General features: G+C 39.9%; 1 protein-coding gene across 4 annotated transcripts in view; it reads right to left on the reverse strand.

Moving 5' to 3' along the window:
- Nucleotides 1–12,495, reverse strand: part of TMEM117 (transmembrane protein 117) — a 564,814-nt gene that overhangs the window by 375,620 nt on the left and 176,699 nt on the right. The window lies entirely within an intron of this gene.

Here is a 12,495-nt window from a genome sequence, read left to right on the forward strand (position 1 = left end):
ATTTATTGTAAGGTTATAGTGATTAATAAAATACGGCACTAGCATGGGTACAGAACCCAGAAACAGATCTCACGGATTTAGAAAATTGATATGCCAGAGATAGCATAAGAGTTCAGTGAAAGAACAGGGAAAGGCTATTATAACTAGTGTCTAGGGAAAGCTTTAAAACAGCTGCACAAAAACTTAGGAAAATATCTCCATAATCTTAGTTTACAGAAGAATTTCTTAAATAAGAAACATACAATCCATAGAGGGAAGAAACTTAGGAATTCAACTATGTTAAAATTATAAACTTTTGTTTATCAAAAGAAACATCAAAGAAATGAAAAATAAGCCACAGTAAAATGATATGATGTCTGGCATTTGCTTGGGGGGGAGGTGGTGACTCATGAGTGCCTGCTTGATGAAATAAGAGTAACCATGAATTAAGGAAATGGATACTGCTGTAGCTGAGCAGTGGGTACCACTATTCCATCTACTTTCATATGTGTTTGAAATCGCCACCATTCACAGAAAACATTCAAAACACATATTGAAAAAAAGATTAATATTCAAAGCATTTAAACAACTCCCAAAATGTTAATAAGAAAAACAGGATTCAGTACAAAAGAAAACGGCCACCAGATATAAATATGTTTTCTACACAAGAGGAACATTGTCACAGGATCCTTCAAGTGTTGATTCACCAGCTGGAAACCTCTGGGGCCGGGGCACCTTTGCCCAAGTTTTTACTCCGGCCTGCTGGGCTCATCCCCCCCACTCAGACTGGCAGACTGTGCTCAGCTCACACTACTGGTCTGACTCTCATGCCAGTCAAGGGCAGGCCAGGCACGGAGTGGTGAGGGGTGTGTGAGCAATCGAGTGTGGGGTCCAGTCCACTGCACACAGCCATGCACACTGGCTGTGGTGGGGTGCTTAGCTCCGGGTTCTGAGATGGGTGCCGGCTCCCTATAAGGCTGTGACTGGAGCAGGTGTACCACAAGCAGCTTCCACGGCTGGCACTGGGGAACACAATGGCACCCAGAAGCTTGAAGATGCCAGGAACTGCAGAGCCCCAGAGAGGGTGTCACAGCCCTGGCTTGGTGAGCTCCTAGGTCTAGGCTCCCCAAGGGGCCACAGCCTTTCTCTCCTTCTCTCTTCTCTCCTTGTCACCTGCAACAGGGCAAGCAAGGGGCATGTTTCAGCTCTACTTGTGTTATAGCTCTTTTAGCCCCAACATTTGGCAGGTCCTGAGTTCTTGTCCTGTGTCCAGGAAAAATGAGGTATGCAGACAAGTGGAAGGTGAGCAAGATGAAGAGGGGCTTTAGTGAGTGACAAAACAGCTAAGAGGAGACCCTCAGTGGGTAGGTCCTATCTGCAGGCAGGGGATCCCAGCAAGTATTCAGCTTTCAGTGGAGAAGAGACCCCCAGTGGGTAGCTCCTCTCTGCAGCTGGTACTCCCAATATCTGCCCAGCTCTCAGCAGAGGAGACATTGGAGTGCTCCTCTCTCAGCAGAGAGGAGACCCTGTAGTGGGTGGCTCCTCTCGGCAGCTGGTAGTCCTGACATCTGCCCAAATCTCAGCAGAGAAGAGACCCTGGAGTGGGTCGTTCCTCTCCACAGGCAGATCATCCAGTCATCTCCTTGAGTCTGGCTGAGTTCAGAGTTTTCATGGGCTTCAGAGAGGAGGAAGTGTGTACTAACTGGTTCATGGGTGGCCGTGGGTGGGCCCAGTAAAAGCATCATATGTTCCCATTCTTGTCCATCAGCCAGGCCCCCAGGCTTCAGGCCCTCCCTGGCTTGAAGATGGGGCTTGACAGGGGACCCACCCCTTTCTGCCCAGGAGCCTATGTGCCTCCTGTCATTGCCCAGGCTCTTTGTGCCGAGGAGTGCCTGCAGGCCCCGGTAGCCACCCTTAGCCTCCCTCCCATGCTTGTCAGTGCCCAACGTCTGGAGGGGTCGAGGTGGCAGGGATCTGGCATGTCAGCATTGCCCCAAGTGGCTGGATTGTGAAAGCACCCAGGCTCAGCCTCAACTTTGCTCCAAGATGGGAGTGAGCATCAGGAGCGGGGAGAGGTCAGGCAGCAGGAGCAGGCACTTCCAAGCTCAGGGAAGGGGGGTTTCCCAGGCCATCAAGAGCACAGAGATGCCAGGCCTGCAGCTGTGGCTGGATGGCTACAGCTGTTCCCCAGGACAGCGGGGCTTTTGCCTGCTTCCAGCCCCCAAGAGCACAGGGATACCTGAGTCTGCAGCCACAGCTTGGGTGGCCGCAGCTTCACCTGGGAAGTGCAAGGCTCTTAACCTGCCAACTTGGAAGGGGGCAGGACTTCTACCTGTTCCCAGCTCCCACCAGCTCCATGGAGCTGCAGCCCTGGCCACATCTCCCTCACTGTAGCCAGTGTGTTTGCAGTGGTCACTCCAGGTGGGCCGCTGCTGCCATCAATATGAAAGATCAATAAATATGAGAAGATATTTCAACCTCATTTGTAATCAGGGAAATTAAAATTAAAACCATGAAGAGGTAACATATTACATAGATAGGTAAAAATTGTAGTCTGTTGTATAAGTAAATAAGAACTGACCTGCAGCTGATAAGAGTACAAATTAGTACAACCAACCTGGATAATCATTTGGCATTATCTAACAAAGATACACATAACATATAACCTTACAATTTGACTCCTAGGTATATTTGTTATCTGTAAATTTGTACCCAAAGAGACATGTTACAAGAATGTTCTTAGCAACAATATCTGAAATGGCAAGAAAACTACAAACAACCAGAATTTCCACTAAGCACAAAAAAAGATTTTTTGTGTTATTTTCCTTCAACAGAATATGGTAATAAAAGTAAATACCTCAGTCATAAATGGCAACATTGCTATATCTCAGAAAGATGAAGTTGAGTGAAAAAAGCAAGTCTTGGCAGTGTATATTATATGAGTAAGATATCAAGTTCCACAAATGAAAAATAACACATTAACTGAATGCATTTATACCTCATAAAATATGAAGAAAGGCAAATAATTACAAACACATAATTAATTATAGGAATTTCCACTGGAAGGAGGCAGTAGAGTGGGGGAAGACCAGTGAGATGTCCATAGAAGGCTTCAGGATATTAGTTGCTTAAGCTGAGTGGTAGGTAGAAGATTATTCCATTCACTATTATTCTTTAAACTTACAAATATTTTATATACCTTTTTCTACATTTACTTGATATATTTCAAAATGCATATGTCATTGCTAAAAAGGACAATGTATATAGCAACTTCAGTGGAAGAGATTTTTTTTTACTGCAATGTGAGATGACAACCACTGAGATCTGTAATGATCTCTGTGATCTAGAAACTTTCTACTTTTCTACTTTATTAGTGCCCCAAAACTGTACAGAAAAGCACAGAGCTAAACATCAGAGAACAAAGAGCTAGAAAACACTTAGTGGGAAAGAATGAGATATGTCCTTCTATCATGTCATAAAACACCTGCCATATCTTTCATTTGATAAAAGATATTAAGAAAACTCAAGGGCCCTCAATAGTCCTGCAGTTGCCTTCCTCTCTCTTCAGGTGTGATTCCCATCATTTTCATCTTGAATCAAATGACAGACAGAGAAAATTCATGGTCCCATCCTCTCCCTGGTGTAACCTCGCATCAATTTGTTATCAAGGTTAACCTATTTAGCTAATTGCAAGACCTCAACACTTTAGCGCTGTCAGCAGGTAAAAGTCATCTAAAATCCAAGCCAGATTCAATACATTAATAAAGATTATAAACTTTAAGAAAAGAGTACACTCAATTTAACACACTAGATTAAGGTAAACAGCAATGAATAGAAAGAATCAACGTTCAATGTTAACCTAAGCTAATGCAGTCATCTCCCGGCTGGTCTCCTGCTTCAAGTTTATTCAGTCAGTCAATTCTACATATACATCCAGTTAAATAACATATTGGGTTAATTACTTGACTACTATTGTTTCTCTCACTAGAAAATACATTTTTTGAGCAAAGGAAATATATTTTATTCGTCTTCAAATGTCCAGCATTAGGCATATAGTAACACTCAATAAATACTAAATAAATGAATGAATAAAGATATAATCACAGAATACATAAACAGCCATCTAGTCAATTCCTTTGTTTCACAGGTGAGAAAAATGAGACCATCCAGATTTCTCAAAATGCCCACACGGTTGTTTCATTTGCATCCTTACTGAACTCAATAGAAACAGAGCCAGTAGGAGATACACACACGGAGATTTATTATAGTGGAATTGGCTCACGCAATTATGAAGGCTGAGAAGTCCCGCAATCTGCCATCTTTGGCAAGCGGGAGACTCAGAAAGCCAGCACTGTAATTCAGTCCAGGTCTGAAAGCCTGACAACCATCAGAGCTGATAGTGGAAATTCCAGTCTGAGGAACAGAGAAGACGAGATGAGATGTTCCAGCTTAAGGCAAGAAGCAACAGGGGCAAATTCCTCCTTTCTCTCCATTTTGTTCTATTCAGGATCCCAAAAGATTGGTGACTGCTCACACTGGAGAGGGCAATCTACTTTACTGAGTCCACTGATTCAAGTGCTAATCTCATCTAAAAACATCCTCACAGACACACCCAGAACTGATATTAAATCTGGGCATCGTGTGGCCATTCAAGCTGACACATAAAACTGTCACAGTGTTAAAAGGCACATCATAATAGCATTACCTTCCTACAGAATACAGGTTTTTCAAAATGTAAAAGAATCATTCATTTTGAATTTTCATTTTCTCAAATTTTAATTTTCATCTGAGTTTGATTTATTGAGTGGACAGCTTGTGAGTCCACTCTGAATTCAAGACTGCAGTCTAAAAATAGCTACCAAAAATTGTAAATTCTGCATTTGCAGAATTCTAACATGATTTTAGGAGTAATCACCACGGACTTAATTGCATTAAACATCACACATATATTTGGACTAATTTAACAACTATTATTTATACTGTTCATATCAATTATTTTGCAAAGATAAATGTTACTGATTTCCCGGTGAGGCCATAAAAACCCGAGGATAGAGCCCCTCACTGCCCCATTTACATTTCTCTTTTTTCATAGTTTAGCTTCCGTGAATTTCCTTTACTTTCTCAGCTACTAATGTAAAGGGATGTTTGTTGTAGCTAACCTAGCATTTCTATATGTTTGTAGCAGGAGGGTTTTTTCAGATGTAAAATCTATCATAGTGTAATTAAAGGAAGTTTAACCTGCTCCCTAAGAAAGAAATTGTTTTCCATCTCCGTGTTTTTCTCATCCTGCTTTTGTTGAGGGACTTAGAAATGTATAAAATGTTCTATGAAATTAACAGTATCAAGAGTAAATGGATACCACAAGAATGATATATGTGATCTTTGCCATTGACTAGGTAGACAAGAATCACAAGAAACAGTCACAACATCTCCACCTCCACTGAACTGAAGAAAACATCAAACTCCATTAGTGGTCTTTGATTCTGCTCTGAAAAGATCACCAGCATCTTTAAGCTGAAGGCAGGATAAGCAATGTCCAGTGGCAGAACACTGTCTAGTCCATTATCCATCTCCAATCGAGGCACATTATATTAAAAGCATTTTTATTAGATTCTACTCAGTCATCCTTGAAGGACAGAGACAAAACTTTGAAGCTGACGTCAAAATATGCTTCTACACTTAGAAAATTTTTTTCTACTGAAGGGATTAAGATAATTATCCAAAAGCCTGATGACCATAATTGAGAAAATGTTTAGATCCAAATCACATCATGTGTGTGACCTTTGGCAAATCACTCCATAATCCTGGGCCTCTTATTTTGTCTGTTAGCTGAGCTTGTTGGCTTTCCAACTAGGATATATTATGACACTATCAAGGACATATCATGGAGATAAAGGATCGGTTTTCAAAACTGGCACATTATTATAAAATTGTTATAGGAAAGGGGTCCCACCTGATCCAGGCTGCCAGAGAGGGTTCTTGGATCTCATGCAAGAAAGAATTCAGAGTGAGCCTATAAAGTGAAAGAAAGTTTATTGAGAGTAAAGGAATAAAAGAACGGCTACTCCATAAACAGAGCAGACCAGAGGACTGCTAGTTGCTCATTTTTATGGTTATTTCTTGATGATATTCTAATTAAGGGGTGGACTATTCATGCTTCCCCTTTTCAAAAGCATACGGGATAACTTCCTGATGTTGCCATGGCATTTGTAAACTGTCTTGGCACTGGTGAGTGTGCAGCAGTGAGGACAACCAGAGGTCACTCTCATTGCCATCTTGGTTTTGGTGGGTTTTGGCTGGCTTCTTTACTGCAAATCATTTTATCAGCAAGGTCTTTATGGCCTGTATTTTGTGCCGACCTTCTGCCTCATCCTGTGACTTAGAATGCCATAACCACTTGAGAATGCAGCCCAGTAGGCCCTAGCCTCATTTTAACCTGCCCTTATTCAAGATGGAGTTGTTCTGGTTCACACACTCTGACATTCCTCCCCTCCCTTTTATAAGAAAACCCTTAATCCTAAGGGTTGCAGAGGGATGAAGATCCATCTTCTGTAACTTCTTCAGGCTGAATATGGGCAATGATATTCCTACCTCACTATTAGGGTCTCTTGTATTCAAGGCAGAGAGGAGTTCAGTCAGAAAGCATCAGTATGGTGAGGGTCATTCATAACTCTTGAGTTTTGATAAAAGGTGCTATATGAAAGATTAATAAGTGTTTAAGAAAACATTTAATAAGCTTGTCCTGTATTCCTACACCAAGAATACAACAGCAAAATATTCCAAAACAATAAAGCAAAATAAGTAAAATTATCTCAAACTAAATTAGGCGGCTTTCCATGAACTGGGCAACTGTTGGAACCAAGCTAACACGGGGTTGCCACATGATTCCAATATGTGCCCATGATTAGAATACTGATCGAGATTTTTACATTACCCATCTCTCTTGTTTCTGCTGTCAGAGATTACTGGAGGGTTCACAGGAATAAGTAACATTAGACTAAATTGAAGAAACAAACTTAAAATCAACTGATGAGACTAGAATTTAATAAATGTACCATAGTTCTTGAAACATAATATTTCTATCTCCAGTTTTCCATCTTTACTAAAGACAAATCATGGTAAGATTGATTTGCTTTATTATACTTGGCCACTTTATTTGTATAAAGTGTAGCAAGAATAATTATTTTTCACATACGCTCTTTTTAAATAGGCTTTGATAGAACTCTGTTCCATAGAAGCAATCTCAATTAAGACTCTTTTAAAGCTGAGCACAGCCATGGGTTTGTACCATCAGATATCTATGAATTGAGTACATTCCTCTCCTTATGAGGTCCCAAGATAACTTTGGGCTACTGGACTTGATAGAAAGTGGCATTCCTTACTTACCACAAGTCAGAAACCCTGTACAGGAACTGTGGAGACAAAGTATGAGACATTTCCCCAAAGGGCTTTTATTGGCTCTACAAGTCAAATTTGATTCCTTAAAGGAAAGCCAAGGCCTTGGTAAAATAACCAGTTTTTCCTATTGTGTCCTGTTATAAAAGGAAACAGATTCTTATTGCACTTATGCAAATAACTACATTGCCATAAATTAAGGATACTCATAAATAGTTTCTAAATTATGGACAAATCAGGTAGAGAGAAACAAATATGCTCCAAATTTTGTTCATGAGTATACTTTACTCAATTGCTACAAGCTATAAATAGCTCAAAAGAAACGTTTTCTCAACTCTGAAAAACAGAACAAAGTATCAGCAGCATTTTAAGCAAAAAGGTAAAAAGATTACTTCAGATTTCTTTAGTTGAGTTTATGTATTTAACTCCTCTTTGATATTCATGAACATTTCAGCTCTCAATGAGAGTCCTGAAAGTTGTTTCCTTTATTCTAATGTCACAATTTCAGAAACAATTATCAGAAACCTGCATTTAAGTGCACCTGTCAAAGTTCTATACCTGACTATACACCATCTTGTAAAGAGGACCAAAATAAGACAATTGTCTGTGGATGGCAAAAAGTTCTAGGAAAGCCACAGTTTAAAACACGACTGACAAATTTTGGTTACCTCTGTGGCACACAATGATTTTATGTAACAATTATAATTATTAATATACACTAAGTTACATCAGAATTACCGGAGTTTCCTATAGTTTTCAACATATATCAATAGCACATTTATACAAATACAGCCCAAAGAATGCCAAACACTGTTTTACAGTTGACAATGCTACCTGCATGATTTTTACACCAAATAAGCCAAATGTCACTGTTGCCTCAGTCCATTATTGATGTCAAACCCAATTCTTAATAAAACCTTATAGACAAACGTATTTAATCTTAATTGGTTTGACCCTAAGGTAAGAGTCTTGTAAACCTTTTATCACCCTTTACAAGTTTTGTTAAAGAGCAGATTATAATCAGGCTTTTGCTTTAAGGAAAACCTGTTGTGCTTTTATTGCAAAATTCAATATACAGAAAAACTGAATAATGGCACTTTAGCCAATATATTCACATACAGAATTTCTTTTATAATTAACTTCTCACAAACCTTCTACAACTTGCTTAAACCTTCAGCTTTATTCTATTTAATTTAACCCATTTATGCTGGAGGTTGCAAATTTTGGGGGGAAAATCAGACCTTGGTGTTGACCTTGAGCAGTAGGATATAAATAACTCTCACAAGCTCAGTGTTCCAATAATGGAACACTAGGCATATATAGGTTAAAACAATCCTTTAACCCTTTAATTTAGGCAAGAAAAATCCACATTCCCATGCCTTTCTATAATTGTTTCCAAAAACACATTTCACTTTTGTTACACACCTTGCATGTAAAATTGTTTCTTTATAGTAGTCTCAAATACACGTTACACTGTTAACTCTCAGTGACTTTTACTTTTGGTGAAAATCCTAGTTAGTAAGCAATTTTAATTGGGTACTAGGTGTGGAGCCTACCCTAGGACACACCAGGCAGAAGTGCAGATAAGGGCTGACTCCAGCACAGCTAGACAACGTGGCTAACTCCACATGTCCCCAGGCTTTATCTAGAATTTAATGCTCCAAGGTAGGCAAATTGAACAATTTTCAAAAGTCAAAGAAGCAGTTTATGACCTTAAAGGATTTAGCAAACCTAATATCGAACCTGCATAACTTAGACCAAATCTTTACATTTTTGAAGATATTTTTATTTTGCCAATAATCTTTAAAACTGTCTTTATTTCATAAAGATTACTTAAGTCACATGAACTAAAAAGTATTACACTTTTTACTTTTCTAACAAAATATTTAAGCTCTTATTTTTAAGCCAATTAATCAAAGCCCTTTTATATCACACACATACAACATATATACATATACATACGAACAGAAGACAAAGGACTCATCTCTAAACCAGGAATTGAACCCTAAATGCAGGCCGCCATCGTGAAAAGAGAAAGCACGGCCACATGTTTACAAGGTCAAGCTCCCAAGGACATACAAGACAAGAAGGAAACCTCATCCAGTTTTTTCAGGGAACTGCAGCAAAGTTTTTAACTGACCAATTTGCTGGGCTATCTTCAAAAGCGGGCTTACAGCTGTCCTAAGCCCGTGTTCTATCCTAAGGTAGCCCGCTTCATTATAGAACACCGAAAGACACACACACCAAATTCACAACAGCTTAAGATTAGCCTCGCAAATCCTTTTTCCCATTAATCAAAACTTTAATAAACAGTGATTTTTACCATTCATTCAACCAGTTTGCAGCAAGAGAGAGAGGAGCATTGCCTGTGGCAGGGTAGGGAAAGCGAGGCACTCAGGGAGGCCAGAGAAAGACCCACCCATTGCAGCCAACACTGAAAAGTTCAGGCAGTCGCTTGTCAGCAGTAAAGGAATCCTTTCCAGCAGTTCTAATAGCTCTCAAGTTTCCCCATTTAGGGAGGAAAAAGCTCCCCATGTCCCATGATCCTGTACATGCCTAATCCTGTACATGCCTGTACATGCCTAAGGATTAGGCTTACCATAGTTACAAGCAAAGAGTGCAAAGCAGATTATTCCAAAGAGAATAGCAGTTAACACCCCGTAGTGCCAAACCTACTCCTAGCCAAGAAGGACTTAAACGAGAAGGACTCTACCAAGAGGGACTTTACTGAGAGGGGTCTCTAACCCCCTAAATCTTAGAAGGAACTCCAACCCTCCTAAGTTAGACCTCTAACCCAAGGTCAGTCAAGCATCCTTGCCTTTTATTGAGAGGAGCCTTTAATGGTCTCTGTCTTAGGAGAGACTCCAATTCCCCTGAGTTAAGCCTGTAACCTAATTCCATTCTTTTCCCGGGTATGCATATACCCAAAGTCATCCAATCAGTGCTATTTCTTTGGGTGACAGTTCTCTCAGTATCATTCCTTCAGGGTTCGCCAGAAAGAAGTTACTGGACCCCACCTCTTACCCAAAGTTAGCATTTGGGTCAGGGGTTTCCGCACTATAGTCCCTTCCATGGTCACTAGAAAGACGTTACAGGAAAGGAGTTCCAATCCAGACTCCATTCTTAGATCTCGTGCAAGAAAGAATTCAGGGTGAGTCCACAGTGTGAAGTGAAGGCAAGTTTATGAAGAAAGCAGAGGAATAAAAGAATGACCACTCCATAGACAAAGCAAACCCAAGGGCTGCTGGTTGCCCATTTTTATGGCTATTTATTGATGATATGCTAATCAAGGGGTTGATCATTCATGCTTCCCCTTTTTAGACCATATAGGGTAACTTCCTGATGCTGCCATGGCATTTGTAAACTGTTATGGCACTGGTGAGAGTGGGGCAGTGAGGATGACCAGAGGCCACTCTAGTGACCATCTTGATTTTGGTGGGTTTTGGCTTCTTTACTGCAACCTGTTTTATCAGCAAAGTCTTTATGATCTGTATTTTGTGCTGACCTTTGATCTCATCCTGTGACTTAGAAGGCCTTAACCATCTCGGAATGCAGCCCAGTAAGTCTCAGCCTTATTTCACCCAGCTCCTATTCAAGATGGACTTGCTCTGGCTCACATGCCTTTGACAAAATAACACTAAGCTTAAACATTCATTCACTCATTCATTCATTCATTCACCTCATGCCTTTGTTCCAGATACTGGAATGATGGAAGTGTTTTAATATCTTTAAAAAAAAAAAAATCTACACTCAGTCAAACAGCTTTTGACAGTAAATAATAAGTATATATTTCAAATACAGAAAACTTAAGAGTGTGTAAGAGCTAACTTTAGACTAACATAAGGGCTTCAAAGGCCTGAACTCACACTCATGTCTTCTCCCTATATTTAAACAATTTCTTTAATACTACTTGTAAGGCACCCTAACAATCAAACAATAGATCTAAAGTCCTAGAATATGACCCTCTACCATCCATTTAGTCACTGTTAAGAATATGATTTAAACTTGACCATCTGATATCATGTGCCTCTTCAGGTAATGCAGTAAGAAGGAAACATCTCTCACGTAGTACTCCTCATAAAAATGCAGCATCTGAGTCCAATCATGAAGCAACATCAGATAACTGCAAATGGAGAAACATTCAACTATGTTACTGACCTATCCTAGCCTCTTTTAAAACGTCTAGGTTACAAAAGGCTAAGAAGGCCAGGTGCGATGGCTCATGCCTGTAATCCCAGCATTTTGGGAGGCCAACATGGGTGGATCACTTAAGGTCAACAGTTCAAGACCAGCCCGGCCAACATGGTGAAACTCCATCTCTACTAAAAATACAAACATTAGCTGGGTGTGGTGGTGAATGCTTGTAATTCCAGCTACTTAGGAGGTATCGCTTGAGCCCAGGAGGTGGAGGTTGCAATGAGCCAAGATTGTGCCACTGTACTCCAGCCTGGGCAGCGGATACTCCATCTGTAACATAACATAACATAACATAACGTAACACAACGTAACATAACATAAAACACAAAAGGCTAAGAAATGGTTCAAGGTTTGAAAAGACTGAAGAAATGAGCTAACTACTAAACACAACTCATATTGCATCTTGGGTTGGTAAAACAGTTGATAGGAAAATCATTCATGAAAAAGTTATCAAAATGCCTGTGTGGTCTATAGATTGTTAATACCGTATCAATGTTAAATGTCTTGATAATTGTCTTGTGTTTACAAACAAGAATGTTCTTGTTCTTAGAAAACACAACTACTTAGGGATACATACAAACAGAAAATAACAGTGCAAATATGATTTTAAAATATGGTGATAATTGCTAAATATGAATATTTGAAAGATTCTGTACTATTGTTTACAACTTTTCTGTAAGTTCTAAGTGAGTTCAAATAAAAGATTAACAAAATGATTAAACATGTACTTGCCAATTAAGAGATCTGGGAAAATAAAAGTGTTCCAGTCCTACTCTCATGAGTATAAAAGAAAGATAAAGAAACAAGTAAAGGCCGGGCGGGGTAGCTCAAGCCTGTAATCCCAGCATTTTGGGAGGCCGAGACGGGCGGATCACGAGGTCAGGAGATCGAGACCATCCTGGCTAACACGGTGAAACCCCGTCT

Source organism: Colobus angolensis, unplaced genomic scaffold (genome assembly GCF_000951035.1).
Source record: "Colobus angolensis palliatus isolate OR3802 unplaced genomic scaffold, Cang.pa_1.0 Scaffold150, whole genome shotgun sequence".
In the NCBI taxonomy this organism is placed as follows: Eukaryota; Metazoa; Chordata; class Mammalia; order Primates; family Cercopithecidae; genus Colobus; species Colobus angolensis.